The following is a 16,761-nucleotide window of genomic DNA, read 5'->3' as shown; positions in this document are numbered from 1 at the left end:
AATTCAAATTCTACGGCAGTTCGTTCCTAATTGGAGTGGTTGGTGTATTCCATACTTATAGCGATTGGATCTCACTCAAAACGCACCAAATGACTCCTCCCACCATATTATGATGTTGCCCAAGTTTTGGGCTCGATCCGAAATCAATAGGTGTTCCAAATTGGACAATTCATGTTCAACGGCAGCTCGTTCCTAATTGGAGTGGTTGGTGTATTCCATACTTCTAGCGTTTGGATTTCACTCAAAACTCACCAAATAACTCCTCCCACCATATTATGATGTTGCCCAACTTTTGGGCTCGATCCGAAATCAATAGGTGTGAGAAATTGGTCAATTCAATTTCAACGACAGTTCGTTCGTAATTGGAGTGGTTGGTGTATTCCGTACTTCTAGCGATTGGATTTCACTCAAAACTCACCAAATGACTCCTCCCACCATATTATGATGTTGCCCAATGTTGCATTCCTAAAAGGACACAAATTAATGTGCAAACAACCAATTAAAAATACCCGCAAGTGCACGAATCTAATGAAGTATAGATTATGTAAGTACGGTGTCGATCCCACGAAGAACTTGTCGGCTTCCTATAAGTTCTAATTTGAGTATGTAAAGAACACTAATTTAACACACCACAAATGCACAAATGCAAATTGGAAACTAAAAAAAGAGTAAAGAAATGTAAAAGAAATGAAACAACACTTTCTATCACCCTTTGATCACCTGTAAACAGTGCTGTGAACCGTGAAAATGAACAGTGAGACCGGTCGTGAACAGTGACGACCGGTCGTTTTTGGGCAGAATCGTTTCTCTGTTTTTCCAGTTTTGACCTCTGTCTATTCTTTTGCCTATAACTTTCCAACCGTTTATCCAAATTTCACGTTCTTTATACGGTTGGAATCAGCACAGAAAATGGAAGAACTCAACGCCGACCAAAATTCCAAAACAATTACGGAAACAAATAAAATTCAATAACAAAGACACACCACGTGTCGAACACACAACTCACACACACATTGGGGGGGGGGGGATTGATTTGTTTCAAGTGACCTATTTCTATTGCATGAAAGTAAATGGACTTTGAATTTAAATGAGAAAGGCAGAGATGAATTATCAAAATGTGAAAGTACCAAGTAACAAACACTAGGGTTTCGGAATCCACCCTAAACAATTCTACCAAAGTTCATGAATACTCAAGTGATGAACTCTAAATGTGTTGATGAAAATGTTCGCAATCAAGACCATGGGTCGTGGCTCAAGACGCATTGATTCTCTCTAATATACGTAAAGTGCATGGTTCGTGCTACAATACTTGTGCCCTCCTCATAACCGAACCTAGGTATGGTTCGTACTTCAATTCAATTACAAGGAGAACCCATTAAGTTCAAAGAGAATATGAACATCACAAGAATCCTAATAGCATGGTGTTTACATTAGGTATTCAAGAAACCAATTCACATGGATGATTCTTACTTCATCCATTTATTGCTTAGGATAACATGAAGATACACATAATCCCAACAATCTCAAGAAGCATGCTTTCAAAGATGGCCAACCAAGGAAAAACACACATCAAGGATAGATTAATTTGGTGAATTGGAATTCATCAACAATATCTAGAAATTCATACATTCAAGTATCAAAACAATAAGGTAATCATGTTTAGGGCTTCAACCTAAGCCCTAGCTATGGAGTTTAGTTGCTCATACTTATTCCAAATACAAACTCAAAATAAAATTAGAAAGAGTTTACAGATTTTGAGAAAATTGTGAAAGCTTCAAGGTCATCAATGGTGGAAGCTTTCTTCTCCACTTTACTTGGCTGCACCTTGGCTTTCTCCTAGCTCCAAACTCTCCAAAATCTGCTCTCAATTGTGTAGAATGCTAGAATGACTTCATTTCCCACTTTCAAAACCTCTCCCACTTCAGATTGCAATTAACTTTGCTTCCCTCTCTCCTCCTTTCCAGCTTTTACTTTTAGTATTCTATTGCCAAAATCTTCACCCATCATCCTTTGTCTCCTTTGTCATGATGAAGCCTTGACTTCACAAAGATGCCAAATGCTTCAGAATATATCTCTTTTACAAAGGTAATTCCTTGTTACCAAGAGTTATGGTAACAAGAAATTAAGATGACACAAAGGAGGTGAAAGCTGGCCAAAATCGGATTTCCAGAGCTGTGGTAACATGCTGGATTGGTTGGATAGGCAATACTTGTCCAATGGAGCTCAAATTTGGGTATGTTGTAGTTAACATCCATTGGAACAAGTCTCATGAAGATCATGACCTCATCCGAGTACCAGAGCATGATGATCCCAGGCCAAGAAGTTGACCTACGAAAATGAACAAAAACAAAATTTATAACTAATAATGCACTTTTAGCTCATTTTCATTCCAACCAAGGTAAAATCTAAGAAAACACAAAAAGGAAGTAAAAAGCTATAAAATGTCAAGAACTAACTCAAAATAGTGGGTGAATAACATGAAAAATCATGTGTAAAAATGAACCGAACAAACTTCCCAAACTTATCTTTTGCTAGTCCTCGAGCAAAACAGAAACTAAAACAAGACTCGAAACAAACTTTCCGAACACTTTCCAAAGAAAAACTCATCAGCATATTCATGCAAACGACTCAAAAGTTTTCACAAGAAAAACTCAGTTTAGACATTAGTCACAAGGCGGCAAAGTTCAGAACACAACATGCTCAAGTGTAGTAGTGTGATGGCCAAATGAAACTCATTCTCCAATTTCAGTTTTCACACAACTTCAAAAATCATACCAAGCACAAATGTAACTTCAAATCTCACCAAAGTTGTCCTCTCACAAATGAATCACTCGGAAGAGGGTTACAATGCAACACTCAATAGTAAATATGAGAATAGAATTAAACCATAAGGGACTTAACTCAAAATTAGCAAGATGAAAAACATGCATGAATATGATCTCAAGAAGGATGCTAAACACTTAAAAGCTGAAAAATGTGTGCAAATCAACCACATGACATTTAGGATCAATTTAGGTCTTTATTATAGGTTGTAATGGGGCTAAGGGTGTAAGGTGAGTAAGAAATGAAGGATATGGATACAACAAAGTCTAAGGAACTCACAATGTAAGAGCATACAATCGTTAACTAAAAGACTTTGAAACATCACGCTTGAGATTTTCACTCATTTTTTTTTTAGGTGATCAAATAGACCACAAAGCCTTATACCTCCACTAATTGCAGTAATTGCATGCCCAAATTGGTAGCGGAGACCGCGTGGAGCACAGTTAAATTGTAGGACTCCTCTACCGCTGCCTTATCAGACCTCTGTGCCACATGCAGATGATCTGTCGGAGTGAGCTTGCTGCTAATCATGCCTCCTAGCAGCACTGCTCTGTTCGACAGTGCCTCAGAAAAGTTCAGTATTGCCTCAGCAAAGTTTGAGGGTGTGCCGTGATGATATGAAGAGTTTGGAAAGACAGTGTTTGGAGGAGCCCTTGTCTGGGCATTCGGTGGTGCAAGTGAGAGCTCAAGGTTGAGATCATCAAGGTGAGTGCATGAGGATGCCATTTGTTTTGCTTCTGAATTTTTTGATGTTTTTCCTTGAGTTTGCAGGAAGAAATGCTGGGTATCATCCGCTTGCAGAGGTGTGGTTTAAATAGACATATGCTGATGAGAGAGAGCCAACACCATTTCGGATTTCCCGGGCATGCTCGACCTAATCGCTTCAAGGGGGAGCACATTAACTTTCACTTTACTTTTCTTTTTTCCGTGTTTTCTGGTGTTTTATGTTTTTGCCCGTTACTTTCATTTTCTAGTGTTTTGTGTTTTTGCCTTTCCCTTTCGGCTATCTTCTTTGTCTTATTTTAGTTAGGGAAATGTGTTTTCTTTTCCGTTTGTCGTCTTTGTTTTATTTTAGTTGGGAAGTGTGTTTTCTTTTTCTTTTTCTTTTTCTTCCTGCAACCTTACTCTTTTATTTCCGAAACAAAATAACGAAAATACAAAAACAACAAAATAAAATAAAAACAACAATAATGCAGTAGGAAATCATTTCTTCTCGGTGCTTGGTGTCTCGACCATTGGAGCTTTGAGTTTGGCCCTCTGGCTGTCCTCTTCCGGGGCTTCACGCACAGCCTCTTGGGGCTCATCACTTGAGCTCCCAAAGATCGCAATCTTAGCTTGAGCGTAACTACTCTCGCGATCTGCTTGTTTGCGTTTACCCGGTCGGTCTAGGTCCTCCAGCTGTTTTCGCATGTCGCGAGAGTACAACTCTACCATTTTTGATAGGTTTTTATTCTCGTCCCGCAATACTTCTAGCTGGTGTCGATTCACCTCCACTATCCTTGACCTCTCCCTTTTCAAGCTTTTTATAGCAGTCTGACACTCCTCAACCATACTTCGCTCCGCCGCCAACTGAACTTTCCAACACCCCCAAACTTAGATTTTGCTAGGCCTCGAGCAAAACAAAAGAAAAAACTAAAAATGAAAAGGAAAAATCAACACAAGTCCAATTCCATGCTTCAAAGCAACAAGCACCAATGGGTTGTGTAAGCTGGGACTTAAACCCAGTTCTCTTGCTTGTTGGGCAATTGTCCTTTTCTGTTGGACTACAAACACAACTTGTCCATTAACGTCATTAACTTTAAAACTTGAAATTGTCCAGTTAAGAAAAAAATTAAAGTAGGAAAGCCAAATAGAATCAAACAATGTTACCGATCCTCGGCAACGGCGCCAAAAACTTGTTGTGTAGATTTCAGCTGCACCAAAATGGATTAAGCTGCATCCTCAACTTGTGATACTCGCAAGTGCACGAGCCGTTTGGTAGTATAGCATATGTAAGTGCGAGGTCGATCCCACGAGGATTGGTGATTGAATGATCCAATTCAGTTTTCCTACACAAAACAGAAATGAAAAAGAAAGGAAATAAATAAAACAAGGAAGAAAGAAATAACTCAAGCAAATAAGTTCCCAAGTTCAATTTAGATTAATGGATTGATTCTAGCTAAAGTATGATTAAGCCATGGTGTGTGGTCATAACCTTGTGTTCCTAATTCCCTAATTTGATTATTTGTTGTCTAACCTAAAATTAAGCATTAGGAACCCATTAAGCATAGAAGAACAATTTAAACAACCAAGTATGTATCTAATCCCTGTTGTCGAATGTCCATACATACTCTTCCTATTCATAGTTCAATTCGAATTAAAGCATGGTGTATACTCTTAATTCAAACCAAGATAGCTAACATGCAAGCCTAAATGGTGATCAATCATTCAAACTAGCATATTAACTTATAAGCATAATGAATAAGAACAAAAACCATAATTGAAACTTGGAAACTAATTCAACTTGAAAACTTAAGAAAAGAATTTACATTACAAAGAAAAATAAATTACAACTAAGAAGCAAAAGGAAAGCTAGAATTGAGAACTAGAAAGCAAAATTAAGAGAATTTGAGGGAGAGAAGGGAAGGGAGCTCTAGAGAAGTGTTTGAGAGCTCCCCCCCTTGGGGTGTGTTTACAAGCTTAGAGAACCTCCCTATTTATAGGCCTAAGGAAGTGAAAAATCTGAATTCAATATGGCTAATGCATACAACACTTGTTTTATAAAATCTGAAATGGTTGATGCACTTGTATTAGAAAATTTGAATTGGTTGATGCACTTCACCAATAAATCCCACCAGCAGCCCTAGCTCATCTTCATGTCACCATGACCAAGCTTCCAACCAGCTCAATAGCTCATGCCTAGCTCACCATGACCAAGCTTCCAACCAGAAACAATAGCTCATCCTGAGGTCAGCATGACCAGCAACTTCAAGGGCTTACGAATTGGGCTTCCCTTAAGCAAATTAAGACTTTAAGCACTCAAACTTGAATTTCAGAATGTCTTCTTTCCAGCCATATATCATTTGGGCCAATCCAAGATTGGAGGAGGAAGTTAAGGCCAAAACAAATTGCTAACTCATTTTGCGCGCTGATAAAATCCATTATGAGCATGGCTCTGTGTTTGCTAGGTAATAGACTCCATATTTATCCAATGGGGCTGAAGTTTGGATATGTTATAGTACACACCCATTGGAACAACTTTCATGAAAAATGCTGCCTCATCCGAGCTGTGTAGTTTGCTGAAACAAAGCTTGCAATATGACCTACGGAACTGGACTGGCAAGGGGCCGTAGCCAAAATGAGTTTGTCTTTTAAGCTCTTCATCCATTCATCCAAATTAGGCCTTAACATGCTTGAATTGCATGAATTATGCTCTCTTGCTCTATTTGCCTACAAAACACACAAAGGGAGGCAAATAACTTATAAATCTAAGAAACTAAGCAAAAGAAGTAAGTAAATAGGGCATGTATAAGTTTCAATTATGGTTTTTGTTCTTATTCATTATGCTTATAAGTTAATATGCTAGTTTGAATGATTGATCACCATTTAGGCTTGCATGTTAGCTATCTTGGTTTGAATTAAGAGTATACACCATGCTTTAATTCGAATTGAACTATGAATAGGAAGAGTATGTATGGACATTCGACAACAGGGATTAGATACATACTTGGTTGTTTAAATTGTTCTTCTATGCTTAATGGGTTCCTAATGCTTAATTTTAGGTTAGACAACAAATGATCAAATTAGGGAATTAGGAACACAAGGTTATGACCACACACCATGGCTTAATCATACTTTAGCTAGAATCAATCCATTTATCACCTGTGAACAGTGCCGTAAACAGTGAACCGGTCGTTTTTGGGCAGATTTGTTTCTCTGTTTTTCCAGTTTCGACCTCTGTCCAGTGTTTTGCCTATAACTTTCCAACCGTTTATCCAAATTTCACGTTCTTTATACGGTTGGATTCAGCACAGAAAATGGAAGAACACAACGTCAACCAAAAGTCCAAAATAATTACGGAAACAAATAAAATCAGTGACAAAGACACATAACGTGTCAAACACGCACACACACACACACATTGGGGGGGGGGGGGGGGTTTGATTTGTTTGAAGTGACCTATTTCTATTGCATGAAAGTAAATGGACTTTGAAATTAAATGAGAGTGGCAGAGATGAATTATCAAAGAGTGGAATTAAAATGTAACAAACACAAGGGTTTCGGAATCCACCCTAAACAATTCTACCAAAGTTCATGAATACTCAAGTGATGAACTCTAAATGTGTTGATGAAAATGTTCGCAATCAAGACCATGGGTCGTGGCTCAAGACGCATTGATTCTCTCTAATATACGTAAAGTGCATGGTTCGTGCTACAATACTTGTGCCCTCCCCATAACCGAACCTAGGTATGGTTCGTACTTCGATTCAATTACAAGGAGAACCCATTAAGTTCAAAGAGAATATGAACATCACAAGAATCCTAATAGCATGGTGTTTACATTAGGTATTCAAGAAACCAATTCACATGGATGATTCTTACTTCATCCATTTATTGCTTAGGATAACATGAAGATACACATAATCCCAACAATCTCAAGAAGCATGCTTTCAAAGATGGCCAACCAAGGAAAAACACACATCAAGGATAGATTAATTTGGTGAATTGGAATTCATCAACAATATCTAGAAATTCATACACTCAAGTATCAAAACAATAAGGTAATCATGTTTAGGGCTTCAACCTAAGCCCTAGCTATGGAGTTTAGTTGCTCATACTTATTCCAAATACAAACTCAAAATAAAATTAGAAAGAGTTTACAGATTTTGAGAAAATGATGAAAGCTTCAAGGTCATCAATGGTGGAAGCTTTCTTCTCCACTTTGCTTGGCTGCACCTTGGCTTTCTCCTAGCTCCCAGCTCTCCAAAATCTGCTCCCTTGTGTAGAATGCTAGAATGACTTCATTTCCCCCGTTCAAAACCTCTCCACTTCAGATTGCAATTAACTTTGCTTCCCTCTCTCCTCCTTTCCAGCTTTTACTTTTAGTATTCTATTGCCAAAATCTTCACCCATCATCCTTTGTCTCCTTTGTCATGATGAAGCCTTGACTTCACAAAGATGCCAAATGCTTCAGAATATATCTCTTTTACAAAGGTAATTCCTTGTTACCAAGAGTTATGGTAACAAGAAATTAAGATGACACAAAGGAGGTGAAAGCTGGCCAAAATCGGATTTCCAGAGCTGTGGTAACATGCTGGATTGGTTGGATAGGCAATACTTGTCCAATGGAGCTCAAATATGGATATGTTGTAGTTAACATCCATTGGAACAAGTCTCATGAAGATCATGACCTCATCCGAGCACCAGAGCATGTTGATCCCAGGACAAGAAGTTGACCTACGAAAATGAACAAAAACAAAATTTATAACTAATAATGCACTTTTAGCTTATTTTCATTCCAACCAAGGTAAAAATCTAAGAAAACACAAAAAGGAAGTAAAAATCTATAAAATGTCAAGAACTAACTCAAAATAGTGGGTGAATAACAAGAAAAATCATGTGTAAAAATGAACCGAACACCCAAGTTTTGGGCTCGATCCGAAATCAATAGGTGTGAGAAATTGGTCAATTCAATTTCAACGGCATTTCATTCCTAATTGGAGTGGTTGGTGTATTCCATACTTCTGGCGATTGGATTTCACTCAAAACTCACCAAATGACTCCTCCCACCATATTATGATGTTGCCCAAGTTTTGGGCTCGATCCGAAATCAATAGGTTTTCCAAATTGGACAATTCAAGTTCAACGGCAGCTGATTCCTAATTGGAGTGGTTGGTCTATTCCATACTTCTAGGGATTGGATTTCACTCAAAACTCACCAAATGACTCCTCCCACCATATTATGATGTTGCCCAAGTTTTGGGCTCGATCCGAAATCAATAGGTGTTCAAATTGGACAATTCAAGTTCAACGGCAGTTAGTTCCTAATTGGAGTGGTTGGTGTATTCCATACTTCTAGCGATTGGATTTCACTAAAAACTCACCAAATGACTCCTCCCACCATATTATGATGTTGCCCAAGTGTTGGGCTCGATCCGAAATCAATAGGTGTGAGAAATTGGTCAATTCAATTTCAACGGCATTTCGTTCCTAATTGGAGTGGTTGGTGTATTCCATACTTCTAGCGATTGGATTTCGCTCAAAACTCACCAAATGACTCCTCCCACCATATTATGATGTTGCCCAAGTTTTGGGCTCGATCCGAAATGAATAGGTGTGAGAAATTAGACAATTCAAGTTCAACGGCAGTTCGTTCCCAATTGGAGTGGTTGGTGTATTCCATACTTCTAAAGATTGGATTTCACTCAAAACTCACCAAATGACTCCTCCCACCATATTATGATGTTGCCCAAGTTTTGGGCTCGATCAGAAATCAATTGGTGTGAGAAATTGGACAATTCAAGTTCAACGGCAGCTCATTCCAAATTGGAGTGGTTGGTGTATTCCATACTTCTAGGGATTGGATTTCACTCAAAACACACCAAATGACTCCTCCACCATATTATGATGTTGCCCAAGTTTTGGGCTCGATCCGAAATGAATAGGTGTGAGAAATTGGACAGTTCAAGTTCAACGGCAGTTCGTTCCTAATTGGAGTGGTTGGCGTATTCCATACTTCTAGCGATTGGATTTCACTCAAAACTCACCAATTCACTCCTCCCACCATATTATGATGTTGCCCAAGTTTGGGGCTCGATCCGAAAACAATAGGTGAGAGAAATTGGAGAATTCAAGTTCAACGGCAGATCGTTCCTAATTGGAGTGGTTGGTGTATTCCATACTTCTAGCGATTGGATTTCACTCAAAACTCACCAATTGACTCCTCCCACCATATTTTGATGTTGCCTAAGTTTTGGGCACGATCCGAAATCAATAGGTGTCCCAAATTGGAGAATTCAAGTTCAACGGCAGTTCGTTCCTAATTGCTATGGTTGCTGTATTCCATACTTCAAGCGATTGGATTTCACTCAAAACTCACCAAATGACTCCTCCCACCATATTATGATGTTGCCCAAGTTTTGGGCTCGATCCGAAATCAATAGGTGTTCCAAATTGGACAATTCAAGTTCAACGGCAGCTGATTCCTAATTGGAGTGGTTGGTCTATTCCATACTTCTAGGGATTGGATTTCACTCAAAACTCACCAAATGACTCCTCCCACCATATTATGATGTTGCCCAAGTTTTGGGCTCGATCCGAAATCAATAGGTGTTCAAATTGGACAATTCAAGTTCAACGGCAGTTAGTTCCTAATTGGAGTGGTTGGTGTATTCCATACTTCTAGCGATTGGATTTCACTAAAAACTCACCAAATGACTCCTCCCACCATATTATGATGTTGCCCAAGTGTTGGGCTCGATCCGAAATCAATAGGTGTGAGAAATTGGTCAATTCAATTTCAACGGCATTTCGTTCCTAATTGGAGTGGTTGGTGTATTCCATACTTCTAGCGATTGGATTTCGCTCAAAACTCACCAAATGACTCCTCCCACCATATTATGATGTTGCCCAAGTTTTGGGCTCGATCCGAAATGAATAGGTGTGAGAAATTAGACAATTCAAGTTCAACGGCAGTTCGTTCCCAATTGGAGTGGTTGGTGTATTCCATACTTCTAAAGATTGGATTTCACTCAAAACTCACCAAATGACTCCTCCCACCATATTATGATGTTGCCCAAGTTTTGGGCTCGATCAGAAATCAATTGGTGTGAGAAATTGGACAATTCAAGTTCAACGGCAGCTCATTCCAAATTGGAGTGGTTGGTGTATTCCATACTTCTAGGGATTGGATTTCACTCAAAACACACCAAATGACTCCTCCACCATATTATGATGTTGCCCAAGTTTTGGGCTCGATCCGAAATGAATAGGTGTGAGAAATTGGACAGTTCAAGTTCAACGGCAGTTCGTTCCTAATTGGAGTGGTTGGCGTATTCCATACTTCTAGCGATTGGATTTCACTCAAAACTCACCAATTGACTCCTCCCACCATATTATGATGTTGCCCAAGTTTGGGGCTCGATCCGAAAACAATAGGTGAGAGAAATTGGAGAATTCAAGTTCAACGGCAGATCGTTCCTAATTGGAGTGGTTGGTGTATTCCATACTTCTAGCGATTGGATTTCACTCAAAACTCACCAATTGACTCCTCCCACCATATTTTGATGTTGCCTAAGTTTTGGGCACGATCCGAAATCAATAGGTGTCCCAAATTGGAGAATTCAAGTTCAACGGCAGTTCGTTCCTAATTGCTATGGTTGCTGTATTCCATACTTCAAGCGATTGGATTTCACTCAAAACTCACCAAATGACTCCTCCCACCATATTATGATGTTGCCCAAGTTTTGGGCTCGATCAGAAATCAATTGGTGTGAGAAATTGGACAATTCAAGTTCAACGGCAGTTCGTTCCTAATTGGAGTGGTTGGTGTATTCCATACTTCTAGCGATTGGATTACACTCAAAACTCACCAAATGTCTCCTCCCACCATATTATGATGTTGCCCAAGTTTGGGGCTCGATACGAAATCAATAGGTGTGAGAAATTGGACAATTCAAGTTCAACGACAGTTCGTTCCTAATTAGAGTGGTTGGTGTATTCCGTACTTCTAGCGATTGGATTTCACTCAAAACTCACCAAATGACTCCTCCCACCATATTATGATGTTGCCCAACTTTTGGGCTCGATCCGAAATCAATAGGTGTGAGAAATTGGTCAATTCAATTTCAACGACAGTTCGTTCGTAATTGGAGTGGTTGGTGTATTCCGTACTTCTAGCGATTGGATTTCACTCAAAACTCACCAAATGACTCCTCCCACCATATTATGATGTTGCCCAAGTTTGGGGCTCGATCTGGAATCAATAGGTGTGAGAAATTGGACAATTCAAGTTCAACGGCAGTTCGTTACTAATTGGATTGGTTGGTGTATTCCATATTTCTAGCGATTGGATTTCAGTCAAAACTCACCAAATGACTCCTCCCACCATATTATGATGTTGCCCAAGTTTCGGGCTCGATCCGAAATCAATAGGTGTGAGAAATTGGACAATTCAAGTTCAACGGCAGTTAGTTCCTAATTGGAGTGGTTGGTGTATTCCATACTTCTAGCGATTGGATTTCACTCAAAACTCACCAAATGACTCCTCCCACCATATTATGATGTTGCCCAAGTTTGGGGGTCGATCCGAAATTAATAGGTGTGAGAAATTGGACAATTCAAGTTCAACGGCAGTTCGTTCCTAATTGGAGTGGTTGGTGTATTCCATAATTCTAGCAATTGGATTTCACTCAAAACTCACCAAATGACTCCTCCCACCATAATATGATGTTGCCCAAGTGTTGGGCTCGATCCGAAATCAATAGGTGTTCCAAATTGGACAATTCAAGTTCAACGGCAGTTCGTTCCTAATTGGAGTGGTTGGTGTATTTCATACTTCAAGCGATTGGATTTCACTCAAAACTCACCAAATGACTCCTCCCACCATATTATTATGTTGCCCAAGATTTGGGCTCGATCCGAAATCAATAGGTGTGAGAAATTGGTCAATTCAATTTCAACGGCATTTCGTTCCAATCGCTAGAAGTATGGAATACACCAACCACTCCAATTAGGAACGAACTGCCATTGAACTTGAATTGTCCAATTTCTCACACCTATTGATTTCGGATCGAACCCCAAACTTGTGCCACATCATAATATGGTGGGAGGAGTTATTTGGAGAGTTTTGAGTGAAATCCAATCGCTAGAAGTATGGAATACACCAACCACTCCAATTAGGAAAGAACTGCCGTTGAACTTGAATTGTACAATTTCTCACACCTATTGATTTCGGATCGAGCCCAAAACTTGGGCAACATCATAATATGGTGGGAGGAGTCATTTGGTGCGTATTGAGTGAAATCCAATCGGTAGAAGTATGGAATACACAAACCACTCCAATTAGGAACGAAATGCCGTTGAAATTGAATTGACCAATTTCTCACACCTATTGATTTCGGATAGAGCCCAAAACTTGGGCAACATCATAATATGGTGGGAGGAGTCATTCGGTGCGTTTTGAGTGAAATCCAATCGCTAGAAGTAAGGAATACACCAACCACTACAATTAGGAACGAACTGCCGTTGAACTTGAATTGTACAATTTCTCACACCTATTGATTTCGGATCGAGCCCAAAACTTGGGCAACATCATAATATGGTGGGAGGAGTCATTTGGTTAGTTTTGAGTGAAATCCAATCGCTAGAAGTATGGAATACACCAACCACTCCAATTAGGAACGAACTGCCGTTGAACTTGAATTGTCCAATTTGGAACAGCTATTGATTTCGGATCGAGCCCAAAACATGGGCAACATCATAATATGGTGGGAGGAGTCATTTGGTGCGTTTTGAGTGAAATCCAATCGCTAGAAGTATGGAATACACCAACCACTCCAATTAGGAACGAACTGCCGTTAAACTTGAATTTCACAATTTCTCACACCTATTGATTTCGGATCGAGCCCAAAACTTGGGCAACGTCATAATATGGTGGGAGGAGTCATTTGGTGAGTTTTGAGTGAAATCCAATCGCTAGAAGTATGGAATACACCAACCACTCCAATTAGGAACGAACTGCCGTTGAACTTGAATTGTCCAATTTCTCATATCAATTGATTTCGGATCGAGCCCCAAACTTGGGCAACATCATAATATGGTGGGAGCAGTCATTTGGTGAGTTTTGAGTGAAATCCAATCGCTAGAAGTATGGAATACACCAACCACTCCAATTAGGAAAGAATTGCCGTTGCACTTGAATAGTCCAATTTCTCGCACCTATTGATTTCGGATTGAGCCCCAAACTTGGGCAACATCATAATATGGTGGGAGGAGTCATTTGGTGAGTTTTGAGTGAAACCCAATCGCTAGAAGTATGGAATACACCAACCACTCATATTAGGAAAGAACTGCCGTTGCACTTGAATAGTCCAATTTCTCCCACCTATTGATTTCGGATCGAGCCCAAAACTTGGGCAACATCATAATATGGTGGGAGGAGTCATTTGGTGGGTTTTCAGTGAAATCCAATCGCTAGAAGTGCGGAATACACCAACCACTCCAATTGGGAACGAACTGCCGTTGAACTTGAATTGTCCAATTTCTCACACCTATGGATTTCGGATCGAACCCCAAACTTGTGCCACATCATAATATGGTGGGAGGAGTTATTTGGAGAGTTTTGAGTGAAATCCAATCGCTAGAAGTATGGAATACACCAACCACTCCAATTAGGAAAGAACTGCCGTTGCACTTGAATAGTCCAATTTCTCGCACCTATTGATTTCGGATCGAGCCCAAAACTAGGGCAACATCATAATATGGGGGGAGGAGTCATTTGGTGGTTTTTGAGTGAAATCCAATCGCTAGAAGTGTGGAATACACCAACCACTCCAATTGGGAACGAACTGCTGTTGAACTTGAATTGTCCAATTTCTCACACCTATTGATTTCGGATCGAACCCCAAACTTGTGCCACATCATAATATGGTGGGAGGAGTCATTTGGTGAGTTTTGAGTGAAATCCAATCGCTAGAAGTCTGGAATACACCAACCACTCCAATTAGGAACGAACTGTCGTTGAACTTGAATTGTCCAATTTCTCACACCTATTGATTTCGGATCGAGCCCAAAACTTGGGCAACATCATAATATGGTGGGAGGAGTCATTTGGTGAGTATTGAGTGAAATCCAATCGCTAGAAGTATGGAATACACCAACCACTCCAATTAGGAACGAACTGCCGTTGAACTTGAATTGTCCAATTTCTCACACCTATTGATTTTGGATCGAGCCCAAAACTTGAGCAACATCATAATATGGTCGGAGGAGTCATTTGGTGAGTTTTGAGTGAAATCCAATCGCTAGAAGTACGGAATACACCAACCACTGCAATTAGGAACGAACTGCCGTTGAAATTGAATTGTCCAATTTGGAACACCTTTTGATTTCGGATCGAGCCCAAAACTTGGGCAACGTCATAATATGGTGGGAGGAGTCATTTGGTGAGTTTTGAGTGAAATCCAATCGCTAGAAGTATGGAATACACCAACCACTCCAATTAGGAACGAACTGCCGTTGAACTTGAATTGTCCAATTTCTCATATCTATTGATTTCGGATCGAGCCCCAAACTTGGGCAACATCATAATATGGTGGGAGGAGTCATTTGGTGAGTTTTGAGTGAAATCCAATCGCTAGAAGTATGGAATACACCAACCACTGCAATTAGGAACGAACTGCCGTTGAACTTGAATTGTCCAATTTGGAACACCTATTGATTTCGGATCGAGCCCAAAACTTGGGCAACATCATAATATGGTGGGAGGAGTCATTTGGTGGGTTTTTGGTGAAATCCAATCGCTAGAAGTATGGAAAACACCAACCACTCCAATTAGGAACGAACTGCCGTTGAACTTGAATTGTCCAATTTGGAACACCTATTGATTTCGGATCGAGCCCAAAACTTGGGCAACATCATAATATGGTGGGAGGGGTCATTTGGTGAGTTTTGAGTGAAATCCAATCGCCACCAACCACTCCAATTAGGAATGAACTGCCGTCGAACTTGAATTGTCCAATTTCTCCAACCTATTGATTTCGGATCGAGCCCAAAACTTGGGCAACATCATAATATGGTGGGTGGAGTCATTTGGTTAGTTTTGAGTGAAATCCAATCGCTAGAAGTATGGAATACACCAAACACTCTAATTTGGAACGAACTGCCGTTGAACTTGAATTGTCCAATTTGGAACACCTATTGATTTCGGATCGAGCCCAAAACTTGGGCAACATCATAATATGGTGGGAGGAGTCATTTGGTGAGTTTTGAGTGAAATAAAATCGCTAGAAGTATGGAATACACCAACCACTCCAATTAGGAACGAACTGCCGTTGAACTTGAATTGTCCAATTTCTCACACCCATTGATTTCGGATAGAGCCCAAAACTTGGGCAACATCATAATACGGTGGGAGGAGTCATTTGGTTAGTTTTGAGTGAAATCCAATCGCTAGAAGTATGGAATACACCAAACACTGCAATTAGGAAAGAACTGCCGTTGAACTTGAATTGTCCAATTTGGAACACCTTTTGATTTCGGATCGAGCCCAAAACTTGGGCAATGTCATAATATGGTGGGAGGAGTCGTTTGGTGAGTTTTGAGTGAAATCCAATCGCTAGAAGTATGGAATACACCAACCACTCCAATTAGGAACGAACTGCCGTTGAACTTTAATTGTCCAATTTCTCATACCTATTGATTTCGGATCGAGCCCCAAACTTGGGCAACATCATAATATGGTGGGAGGAGTAGTTTGGAGAGTTTTAAGTGAAATCCAATCGCTAGAAGTATGGAATACACCAACCACTCCAATTAGGAAAGAACTGCCGTTGCACTTGAATAGTCCAATTTCTCGCACCTATTGATTTCGGATTGAGCCCAAAACGTGGGCAACATCATAATATGGTGGGAGGAGTCATTTGGTGGGTTTTGAGTGAAATCCAATTGCTAGAAGTGTGGAATACACCAACCACTCCAATTGGGAACGAACTGCCGTTGAACTTGAATTGTCCAATTTCTCACACCTATTGATTTCGGATCGAACCCCAAACTTGTGCCACATCATAATATGGTGGGAGGAGTCATTTGGTGAGTTTTGAGTGAAATCCAATCGCTAGATGTATGGAATACACCAACCACTCCAATTAGGAACGAACTGTCGTTGAAATTGAATTGACCAATTTCTCACACCTATTCATTTCAGATCGGGCCCAAAACTCGGGCAACATCATAATATCG

This window comes from Prunus avium, chromosome 1 (genome assembly GCF_965620075.1).
Source record: "Prunus avium chromosome 1, drPruAviu1.hap1.1, whole genome shotgun sequence".
NCBI classification, from domain to species: domain Eukaryota; kingdom Viridiplantae; phylum Streptophyta; class Magnoliopsida; order Rosales; family Rosaceae; genus Prunus; species Prunus avium.
The sequence above is the reverse complement of the archived record's forward strand: the minus strand, read 5'-3'. Positions refer to the sequence as shown.